At 33.8% G+C, this 12,131-nt stretch overlaps 1 pseudogene; it reads left to right on the forward strand.

Moving 5' to 3' along the window:
* The first annotated feature begins 10,597 nt into the window (after window positions 1–10,597).
* On the forward strand, window positions 10,598–10,911 carry LOC143687704 (glutaredoxin-1 pseudogene; annotated as a pseudogene).
* The last annotated feature ends 1,220 nt before the right edge of the window (window positions 10,912–12,131 follow it).

Here is a 12,131-nt window from a genome sequence, read left to right on the forward strand (position 1 = left end):
TGACTTCCTGTTCACTGACTTCAATAAAATATAATGACACTGATAAAACAAGAGTCTAACGAAAGAATGTACTCACTCACTTTATTTTGCATTCAAGGAATGTGTCGAATATTTTTTTGCACAGAGAAGCAGCCTTGCTTTATAATATCTAACAAGTAAAATGTAAAGATGTGTAAAAGTAGCAGGTGGCAGCAAAAACCACGCCAGTAGGAAGCACTGGGGACACTGGGAAAAGTGTAAGAATGCTGGCAGCACAGTGGCAAAGTTCACAGACTGAAAACAAACAAGCAAACAAAAAAAGCCAAAGACTGGGAAAAAGATTCAGTTGCGTGTGTTCATTTCCTGAATTTGAGGGGTGCCAAGACATGACCTCAAGAGGATTTAAAGTTTCTCTGTTTTAAATCCTTTACTTTAGTTATCTCCTTTAAAATCTATAACACTATGAGGGAAGAACTGTTATTATCTCCATTTTGGTAATGAAGAAATTGAGCCAAAAGACATTAAGTAAATGAACCAAGTCAATTTCTGCTAGTAAATAGTAGAACTAATGTTCAAAATAAGGCAGCCTAAATCCAGAACCCTGACTCTTAACCACTACGTTATCTTAAGATATTAAGAGTTTTAAATCTGGTTGGGATCTGTAGGATTAGACATAGTAGAATTTATGGATGGTAGAAAAACCAAATATCTCATTTGAAGAATAAAGGACTACAAGCAATAGCAGCATCCATTCTAAGAAGAATAAAAAGGTTGATAATGTTGAGTTTTATGAAATTCTTTGGAAATTTATGATAAGTTCTTAGAAAATTTACATTGGACAGTTACTTTTTATTTTTCTTCAATTTGTTGAAGAGAACCAGTAGAGGGAGCTTTTAACCTTAAGTTTGCATGCTATTAAGGAAGGAATCAATCAAATATGTGAATGAAAAGTAAAATGATCTTAAGTTTGATAGTCATTTACATGAAACAGTAAGGAATCCGTAAGATACGTTCATACGTTTGTCTTTGCCAGCTGACTTGAGACATCAGTTAGAGGCATTGTTGTCTGCTTACCATGTGGTCACTGCTGTGCTGAATAGTATGCGTTAGGGAGACTGGAAGAAGTTAGGTACCTTGCTTGTACTTTACTTGAGAAGAATTTTCAGCATCTAGGAAACAAATAGTCAGTGAACATATTTTATAAATAAGAATATTTTATCAATAAATGTGACAGATGATAAGCAAATAAGAGCTAGAAAGGCAAGAGCACAAAGGGATCTGTAATATTAGCTGGGCTTGAAAGGACACAGTATATGGTTGTGCGGTGTGTGAGGAACCTGAAGATACTTAGAAAGTACCATGAGCAAAATTTCTGAAGTAGGAATGAGCATGGTGTGGGAAGGAGAAACCAAACCAGTATAAAGTACAAGATTGATATGGAGATAGAAGAAACAAACGTGAATGTCTTATAAGACTAAGAGCTTTGGCAAGAAGTTGAAACTGATAGAAAGGTAGTATGAAACAATAGTTCTACCTTGCACAGGGCAGCAACATAAATTGGGAGGGTACTGAAGTTAGGTTGGAGAATAGGAAGAAGAAGAGATTGGCGGAAGGAAAACCAACTAAGAAGCAGTAGCAGTAATCCAGGCATGAAGTGATTAACTAAGCTAGATACATTGGCTTCTTTTTCAAACCATATAATAAACTCTTTACTGAACAGCTATTACAGAGTGCAGTGATAATAATAACAATAATAATTAGGTGCTTTCATTCTCCTGCTTCTCCTTTTAGACTGTATTAAGAAAAATTATAAGCTAGCCTTGGCAGTGCTCCAGTGAACCAGTCTGTGGAATTTTTGTCCATCTGCCTCTACTTTCATGGTTTGCTGACTGCTTATTTTGTGGTCTTTAGTTGATTTTATATATTTGTTTCTCTATAGCATGAAGAAATAAGATTTCTTTTTCCAAAGTAGCAGCCAGATAAAACAGGGATGGATATCCTTCCTAATTTGTCCATCAAACTTGAGTAGACATCTTTAAAAACATCTTCCACATTCCACCACCCACATAGTCATCTTTCATCTTCCTGATTCATGGAGTAATGGGCAAGATTAATCACATCATGAGGGTATTGGAGATAACTTGCGGAAAATGGGAAGGATGAAAAGATAATTTGGGTTCTTCAATACCAGACCAAAGGGTAATAATGAGCCATTGTAAAGTTTTAAGTAGAAGGTGATAATGTTAAGGTGGCACTTTAGGAAGATTAGTATATGGCGTTGCCCTTAGGATAGACTTGAGAGAGGAACAGTAGAGAGAGAAATTCAAGCTGTGCAGTAGCATAAGTGAGAATTGAAGAAGAGTTAAGTAGATAATGAGTAAAGATTAAAAACCAGTGATTAACTAGATGTGAGAAAAAGAGAAAAGGTGTCAAAGATGACTTATAAACAGTATAAATGACTGTCACAACAATGAATATATAAAGGAAGAGAACTAATAGGTGAAAATTGTGAATTTGCTTTAGGCCCATTAATTTTAGTTTGTATCAATATATACAAATATTAAAGACATTTTTAATATTCTCATAAAGGGAATATTTTATCCCATAAAGGAGACTAAATTTTTGAAGACAGAATAAGATTTCATTATTCCTAAAATATAGAAATCATTAGAAATTAGGTAACTTTTTTCAGAAATATACTTGGCTGAAAAGTGAAAATTTTGTTCTCTCAAACCTCTGCATTGAAACTCTGATAGCATGTTACTTCTTTGCAATCAGAAATCCAGAATTAAGTTTGGTACATCGTTCAATATGCTATCAGCTCTGACATAGTGAAATCGATTAGTCAAGACCAATGCTTGTGAATTAAAATTAAAATTTCCTTTTTCTTATTATTATGGGGAACACAGGTCAGAATCCAGAGGAAAAACAAGTGTGAGATGACAGGGGACTTGACAAGAAAACACATTTGTCACATTTGTCTCCTTTAAAATTAAGCCATCAGTGGACCTAAGAAACAGATTATGGTTGTTCTTTCTTTGAAGCTCATACCATGGCCTTATTCTCCAGTGACATTTGTCATCCTTGGTACGTGTTTTAAAGGTATCTTATTGGGCTAATGATTAGATCAGGTTATGAATGTATATTTTTGTATTTAGCTAAAATGCCATTCATTTTAGAAAGGCATTTAAGTTCCACTGAAATCATTAATTTTATTTGTACTCCTGTCTATGCAGTAGAATTTTATCTTAAGATGTGTCTTCAGTATTTGCTTGAAAATTTATATGCATTCCTGTCATAAGCCTCTGGGTAAAGTTACATGACTAAAATTGTAATGTGACAATACACTGCCTTCAATCAGTAGGACTAATGAATAATATCCTCAAAAGTTAGACCTGGCATTTTTAAGTACTAGGCCTTAGATTACAGTTACCAAAGAAAGCCAAACCCAAAGTCTTGACAGAAAAAGAAACTGTGAAGTAGTACCTCGGCAGTAAGTTGTAAAAATAGTTGTGATTTTTTGCTTCAATTTGCAAGAGAGTTCACAAAAAGTTTTCTTCTTTAAGGGAATAATTTTCTCAATTAAAAAAGTATTTAATTTTAAATGCCATTTTGACAAGAAATGACATTATTAATATAAAACAAATAAACAAATATATGCAAAAAATTAGCAATGAAATAAACCTTATCTAAGAGGTTGATTGCATGGATTGTTATTCTCGTGCTGATTCTTCTTTCATTATTTAAAAGTTGTAGAAAGCCTAGAAACTCACATTGGTCTATCTACTTCTGCTTCTTCCATGTAACGCTCAAGTATTTACCAAGTAATGACTACGTGCTTGGCACCATGCTAGGGACTTAATGATGCCAAAATTTCAAGGGTCATAAATGCTTTTCTCAATATATATGCATGGACCAGAAATGGAGTTGTTAGGCCAAAACTTTATTTAAGCTGATAGCACCTTTCTTCATCTGTCTAATGTACTTTTCCAAAATGCAGTGTTGCAACTACCCTTTTCTCTTATACAAATTCAATAGGACCCATGATTCTTTTCATGATTGTTGGGGTTACATGCATTTCTAGAGGAACAAAGATGTGTGAGTGAGTACAGTGAAAGAGGGCTAGGTATCAAGTGACTTACTAATAGGACTTTGCACGCAAAAATGTTTCCCTATAAGTTAAGCCTTTTATCCCCATTCTCTCTACCTAAAAAATTAATGAGTGAAGATAATGGGATGGACTTTATCCTATATAGAGAGAATATTTGCATAATATAAAACTGGGGGATTGACATGTTTTTAAAAATAATCAAGTTATGAATATGTGACTTCCTAGCCAATCCCTATACAATTGGAACAAATGTAGAATTTCAAGTTTGCTTGCTGTAGGGCATTGTAAAACATAATATCTGAGAATAATTATTTAAAGAGCATAGCAACATTTAACAGAATTATCCCTTCATGTTCTTAGAAAAGAAGCACTTAGTCCATTACTAAACCATGTACCTGATAACAATATCCCAATGCCAAAATGGATTCCAGAATTTCCACCTTATTTGAAAACATGTCCAGCACTAAGCACCTGAAGGTAGTCTTTACCTTATGCCGGTATTGCCCAAGAGCTTTTTATTTATTTTCTCCTTTGATCCTCTCAACATTGTATTTTATTCATGAGAAAACAAAGGCAGTGAATTGTTAAGTGACTTATCCAAGGTCACAAAGCTAGTATGTGATGAACCAAGGTTTAAATAAAGACTGGACAACAACACATAGATTTATCTTTTTTAAAAAGACCATTAAGAGCATAATGTTTGCCATATGTAGATAGGATTTCCCTTCATGAAAAGAAGAAGAGAAACTAGAGTTTATATACAGTGTGTGTATTCTGCCACCCACTAAATAGCTGAGGATGCATGGATCTTGGAAGAGACTCGTTAATCAAACAGATGTGGTTTCAATAATTATGAAATCTCTCCATTAAGCATTGGCAGTAAGTCATTACAATATCTTCTTCAGCCTTTTGGCTATGATCAAGTGTAGAATATCTTCTCATTAGGATAATGGGGTTCCATAAAAGAGTTTTCCATCATTCTCCATATGGGAGCCAAGTGGAACTTTTTAACTATAATAATTTAGTGATTCATTTTATCTTTTCCAGATCTTGTTAATTCATTACTATGCAAGGTTAATTCTTCATGTTGATCTTGACAAACTGCATTGGCCATAAAAGTTAACTTTGTAAAAGAAATTAGGGACAGTTTAAATTAATGTTGGGAATATAATGAGTAGATATGAGAAAAGTATTTTGTTTTAATTTGCTAGTCCAGAGAACTATTAATTAAAGCATTATTTAAATATTTTAAATTAAATTGTTGAGGAAGGTTTTGACATATTTTTTCCCCAATGACTTTTATGCTAAATAAGACCATTAGTGGGGAGAAAATTAAAAATATCTGAATTATACTTCTATTTTACAATAATATAATCTTTGACTAAAGCTTCCTTCTTAGTATCACATGATTAATCATCTCTATAAAAGCATGTATCACATTTTACTATAATTATATGGATTCATACTTAGCTCCACATTCAATGAACAACTTGAGATTCTTTAAGAAGTCATTATAGGAATAGTACAGGTCCATTCGAAAATTAGAAAATTTAGAAATGTCTCCCTCTTTGAATTTTTCTACATAATCTCACCACCCAAACAATTTGTGCAATTCCTTTTAGCAAAATTTCCCTTATTAAGAGGTTTACCCAGTTGTAAGTTGAGTTAACTTATAACCTTCTATTCTGAGTATGTCCACTTGCTATTAGATAGTAAGCCCCTTCTATACAGATTTGATAGTCCTAATTTTAATGGCGCTAATATTTCATTGGGAAGATGAAACTTGGTAATTTAGCTCTATGCTTATATAGATATTCATATTATTTTTAAAAATTTGCCATTCTATTAATCAGGCAAGAAATTTTTTGCATGTTGTTCTACCTCATATTTATGATAATTTATATAGAAAAAAATTCCCAGAGGTGGATTTATTGAATCAAAGTGTATGAATATGATTAAAACTCTTGAAATACAGTCCACTAATGTTTAGAGAACATGTTTGACCCAATTATGAAGCTTGACACAGTATCTAGTGTGATCGCTACTTACATTTTCACTGTGCAAACAACTTTTTAAAATGCTTATTTACATGACTATTTTACCCACCTGGCTGTCCAGTTATAATCATTTGAACTTAAATAGTTTCTCTAGTTTTCAGTGAATTTCACAACATTATACGACTCGATACCTACAATATAATTCCAAGAGACACAAGGCAGACATTTGGATCCTCACTTTTCAGAGGACAGAGTAAATCTTAACAAGACTAAGGGCATCATATACATACGGTGGAATACTATGCAGCCGTGAGACAGAATAAAGTTATGAAGTATGTAACAACGTGGATGGACCTTAAGGACATTATGCTGAGTGAGATTAGCCAGAAATAAAAGGACAAATACTGTATGGTCTCACTGATATTAACTGACATTGGTGAATAAACTTGGAGAATTTCAGTAAGAACAGGGGTCATCAGGAGATAGAAATAGGGTAGATATTGGGTAATTGGAGCTGAAGGGATACAGATTGTGCAATGGGACTGATTGTAAAAATTCAGAAATGGATAGCACAATACTATCTAACTGTGATACAATAATGTTAGAACACTGAATGAAACTGAAGGTGAGAATGATGGAGTAGGGCTGGGGGCACATCTGAAATCAGAAAGCAAGATAGACGATAAAGACTGAGATGGTAAAATCTAGAAATTCCTAGAGCGTATAATGATAGTGACTAAAGGTACAAATTTAAAAATATTTTTGCATGAGGAAGAACAAAGGAATGTCAATATTGCAGGGTATTGAAAATAGATGGTAATCCATGTTTTAAAACTTTAACTTATGTATGAGACTAGAGCAAAAAATGTTTCTTTGGTACAAAATTTACATTTTGACCAGTGCATTTTCTAATATAACTTATGTGGACAGCTTAATTGAACACCATAGGTACATGGAACTTTGAATAAGGCATGAGATTTTGTAGGTTTGTACAGAGTAATGCCCCAATAAATCCCAGAGGGATTTGAACAATGAATAAAAGAGTATTAAAAAAAAAAAAAAAGACTAAGGGCATTGGCTAGAATTTAGTTTTCTCACCTTGAAACAGCAAAAGTTTCATTATATATGGTCTCCCATATATAAATATATATACTTCACTCCAGAAAGGACATGAGGAGAGCTCTGTGTTTTTTTGTTTGTTTTTTCCCCCTTTTGTGTGAATAAGTGATTTTAATCTATGGGAAAAAACAAAATAAAGCTTATACATATTGGAACTACTTTTTTCTGTTAGATAACGTGATGTACACACCACCACTTCATCATCATGATGCAATTTTTCCAACTGTTTAATGTTATAAAAATATTAAAATATTTAAAGAAATCTTTTAAAAGTTAAAACAGAAATGAATGGTAATGATAAAAATAACCCATTGAGCTCTATTTCTGTAACTTCAATGTATTCATTGGGGGAATTTTTTTTTTTCAAGTGAGTATTTTAAGTCTAGTTCTAGAAACGTATTCCCATGACTAGGGATTCTTAAAAAAATTGCCCCAGGACAGTTCTCACATATATATCACTTAATATGGTTTAGGGGTAAGCATGGATTATTTCCTAGTTTTGTAAATTTAGAGGACTGACCACTTTGATGGAACTGTTTTCTCATCTTTAAAAATGTGGTTGCCAATATCTCTCCAATTTGAATGTGCATTAAATGATTACTGAAGGTATAATATCAGCTGCAGGGCCTGATGAACATAAGGTACATATGATATTAATTTTCTTTCTTTTTCCCTCCTTCTTAATAAGGAAATTATCATCCTGATTTCATAGACAAAAATATTGAAACCTGAAAAGTGAAGTAATCTTCCAAGTTTACATGGTTTTATGTATCATTACTGAAGATTTAAACCTAATTTTGTCTACCTCAAAAGCCTAGCTTTTCTCATTAAACAAAAAGAACAATTAAAAGGATTATGAAAAAAATGGAAAGTCCATCAATAGGTAATATTTTTTTATCCTACACCACTATTTGCCTGTCACTAATTTGGACTGCAAAATATGCTTAAGATTTGACTCAGTATTGGGAACATTTGTAATGGGGCAATTCAACAAGGACTGATTCCTTGAAAGAAGTAAACTCTTTAGACAAATAAAGGCTGAATGGTATCTATCAAGAAAACTGGTGAATTACTATTCATAGTGGGTGTTGGAACAGATGACTTCTAAAATATAGTGACAGCTTGTGATTTAGTGGGTTCTTAAATGAATCTGCCTCTGGTTTGCAATCTTTATACTATGTATTAATCAAGCCTCCAATTCAGTCATTTGACAATAATCACCTGTGGGTAGTTTCAAAGCTGTTGATTTTCCTTTAATGTTTAAGATGATCTATTGGTAACGTTAATATTTAGTGAGGGCATATGATGTGCTACATACTGGGAAAGTGCTCTTTCTCTATTCTCTTCCTCTCCCTCTCTCTGCCTTTACATGCACACGCATACAAAAGCACAAACACACATGTGTGTGCTTCCTCATTTAAGCTTAACAACAATCTTATAAATGTTTTTATTACCTACACTGTAGTGGTTGAACATACAGAAGCATAGAGAGATTTTAATAAACTGCCAAAAATTATACAACTATCAAATATCATAGCTGGGACTCAGTCTTATATATATATGTTTGATATAAAAACTTTTATTCTGAAAACTAGCATGCCCTATGATAACATAAATGTGTAGGTTTTGAATTTTTTCTCATTAAAGTCAATATTACTCAGCATCTTCTATAATGTAGCTTAAATTAAGCAAAGCCCAGCTATACAAAAGTATCCATGAAACTCAATTATTTTAATATTTTCATTTTACAGATTTGTCTCATCCATTAGACCTCTGCTGAAGTAGTTCATTTGGGGTCTCAGTTTACATGTACTTTTCCCATTACTGATACAAAGAACCCAGGGTTATAAATGTTCTTGTCACTTATTATCATCTATATTTTACCTGGATCCAGTTCCTTGGCATAATCCCAGAGATGGACAATAACCTGATTTGTAGGTAGTGGTGATGAAAGGGGAAGGTTCTTAGTGTAAAGATGGGCCATGGGTTCCTTTACACCTATTCTCATATACACTCACAGGGCTATGAGGCCTTGACATTTGCAAATGTTCCTCCTCATGGTCCGTTAATACCAAAATTCATCTAGTGACATAGAGCAAGGGAGACTTCTGCAAAGATCCCAGAGACCAAATTTGGCCTGAACAATCCAACCTCTGTCAGTGTTAATTCATTTGCTTACTGTAATCTGGAGTTCCTCGGTTCTATGTTCTGTGATCTGCATGCAGATTCCATTTTGTTCTTATTTTGAAATTTTGAGCATGTTTTCCTCCTGTTTCCATTCCTGCCTGACCTTCTTGTATTGGAGTTAGAGACTGAATTTTCTGTGCTCACTTGGTAGTATTTCCTATCTTCTGCTATATTATCAGAAAAATGCCTTATAATCATTTCTTCTTATTTTGACTACAGTATTGTTTCATTTTCTTTTTCCAACCCCCAGTGAAAAAGAGACCACTTGACTCATTAGTCCATCCTCTGCAGAAATATTTGGCCCTCCCTGTTAGCTATGACCATACAATGGATCAGCCCTTTCATAAGGTTTGGGCTCTACAGGTATATTTGGTATTCCTAGTGCACAGTCTCACCACCACCTCCCAAAGAACATTTGCTGAGACTTTTTTCCTTTCTTCACCAAACCCATAAAGTTCCATAATCTTTAGGTTGATGCCAGTAATGTCTCATTGGACTTAATATTTAAATCATTTCTGGTGACTGTAGGGAGATGGCACAAGCAGAAAGCTATATAAACCTTGAATCTTCCCTGTTATTATTTTCTGGGACTCAATTATATCAGTTAGCTTGTTAAATACAGTAATTGAGTAATTAAGCAACAGAATCTTTTGTTGTTGTTGTTCTATATTCCATGAAATACTAAGTACTTATATTGTGATTAGTTGCTTAGTCCAACTTCCTGAGGTGTAAAAAAAAGTGCTGAAAGAGGTTATACAAGGTATATACTCAAGTATTTATTCATCCATTCAATTTTCTTTGCAAAATAACACATTTCCTTATAAGACAGAGAAAAAAAAACTTTTCTCTATGTTCTCCTGAAAGTAAATCAAATACTATTTATAATAATTTTATAATAATGTAATGGTCTTTGGATTATTAATGTGGTGCTGTTTCAAGCAATCTTAATAGTGTAGGAAAAATTAATTTTGTTGCCCAGATTTATTAAGATGTATAGTAATAATTAAAACACCCTTACCTTTATGTCAAGCTAACATTTTCCTTATATGAAGATAATAGAAAAGTACATATTTCTTATAAATAGTACATTGTAAAGTATCTATAAATTGTTGGGATGTTACATATTAAATTGGAACTGGGGTTTTACACCAGGAGCAACACCTATAATTTAGGATTCCTCCCAGGAAGATGATTGCCCGTCAGCATGGCTCAAGAATTTGTGAAAAGCAAAGTCCACCATGGAAAGGTAGTTGTGTTCCCCAAGCCCACCTGCTCCTACTACAGAACGACATCTTCCATCAAATGCCTTTCAAACAAGGACTTCTGGAAGTTGTTGATATCACAGCCACCTCTCACACAAGCACGATTCAAGATTTTTTCCAACAGTTCACAAAGACAACACTGGTACCTTGGGTCTTTATCAGAAAAGATTGCTTGGGTGGATACACTGATCTAATAAATATGCAAAAGAGTGGGGAAATGGAGACTCAGCTATGGCAAATTGAACCTCTAAAATAGTTAGAGAGCAGACCCCATCAATGTCCTCCTTAGAACTAGATGGACTTACCAACGATGACAACACTTCTTGGTGGATGGATCTGGGGCCATTCTTACCCAATTACAGCAACTGTTTACTTAAATTCTGAAATGCATCAATCAAACCACTACTATTTCTCCTAATAGTAATAATAATAATGGGAGTGGCGTTAGAGTGGCTTTTTTTCGTCTTTTGGATTAGTGTCAAAAAGTAGACCAAATTTCCCCACATCATGGAGAGAAAAGATTTGTGGGCCATCCTGGTTTTCTTCTGGATTGGTATTTTGGGTTCCAAAAGATACTCTTTCTCTTTACATATTTTTCTTACTAAGTATTCTCCATGTGCTCGCACTCCTCTACCTCTCAACTATTGTTCAACCATGACCATATTTATTCCAGGCACCCTCCCAGACTGAATCTATAGTGGCCTTCAGTACTACCCAGCAGTCAACATTATCTTGCTGAACTTGCCATTCTAGAGCTTGCATTAGGAAATCAATACCTTTCTAAATATGCCTTTCCAAACTACATGCATATCCTCCTTTGCCATCTTTATTCCACCTTATCCTACATTGAGAATCACTGCCTTGAGCTAGTATTCTCAACCTTGACAATTTAGAGTTCTCATGGAAAATGTTCAGCAATTTCATGAAATGTATGAGGACCCAAATTGAGAAACTGCATGAAAACTAAACAGTGGTGCCAAAGGAGTCAGAGTCACAAGTGCAGATGCTATAATCATGTGGCATACACTTACGTAAAATGCTTGTCCAGGTAATCCTGATTGAATGTGCATTACTTTGATTTAGATTATCATCAAAATTAGAATGCAAAATTAAAAAATTATCATGGAAATCTTGTGGCTCCCTCCACCACATGTTTAAAGAATATGGAAGGAGCTAACTTTGAGAAACACTGTCTTAAATGATTCTCGATTTTTCTTTTCTTTTTTTTCCACTCTGAAAATTTAAGAATTCCTTACCATGTAATTTAATTTTGTGTTCTAGAGCTGCAAGATTATGTTCATTTCCTAGTATGTTCTTTAGTATGATTAGTTCATTTCTTTTCTAATTAGAACCTCAGAGATAATGATTCTGTTATTTTTGTTAAATTCTTTTCCATGTCTCAAGCCCTTAAGAAATGGCATTTGTGTGAAAACATACAGACTTAAAGCCTTATTCATGTTGACCCTCTGCCATTGT

Source organism: Tamandua tetradactyla, chromosome 1 (assembly GCF_023851605.1).
Source record: "Tamandua tetradactyla isolate mTamTet1 chromosome 1, mTamTet1.pri, whole genome shotgun sequence".
In the NCBI taxonomy this organism is placed as follows: domain Eukaryota; kingdom Metazoa; phylum Chordata; class Mammalia; order Pilosa; family Myrmecophagidae; genus Tamandua; species Tamandua tetradactyla.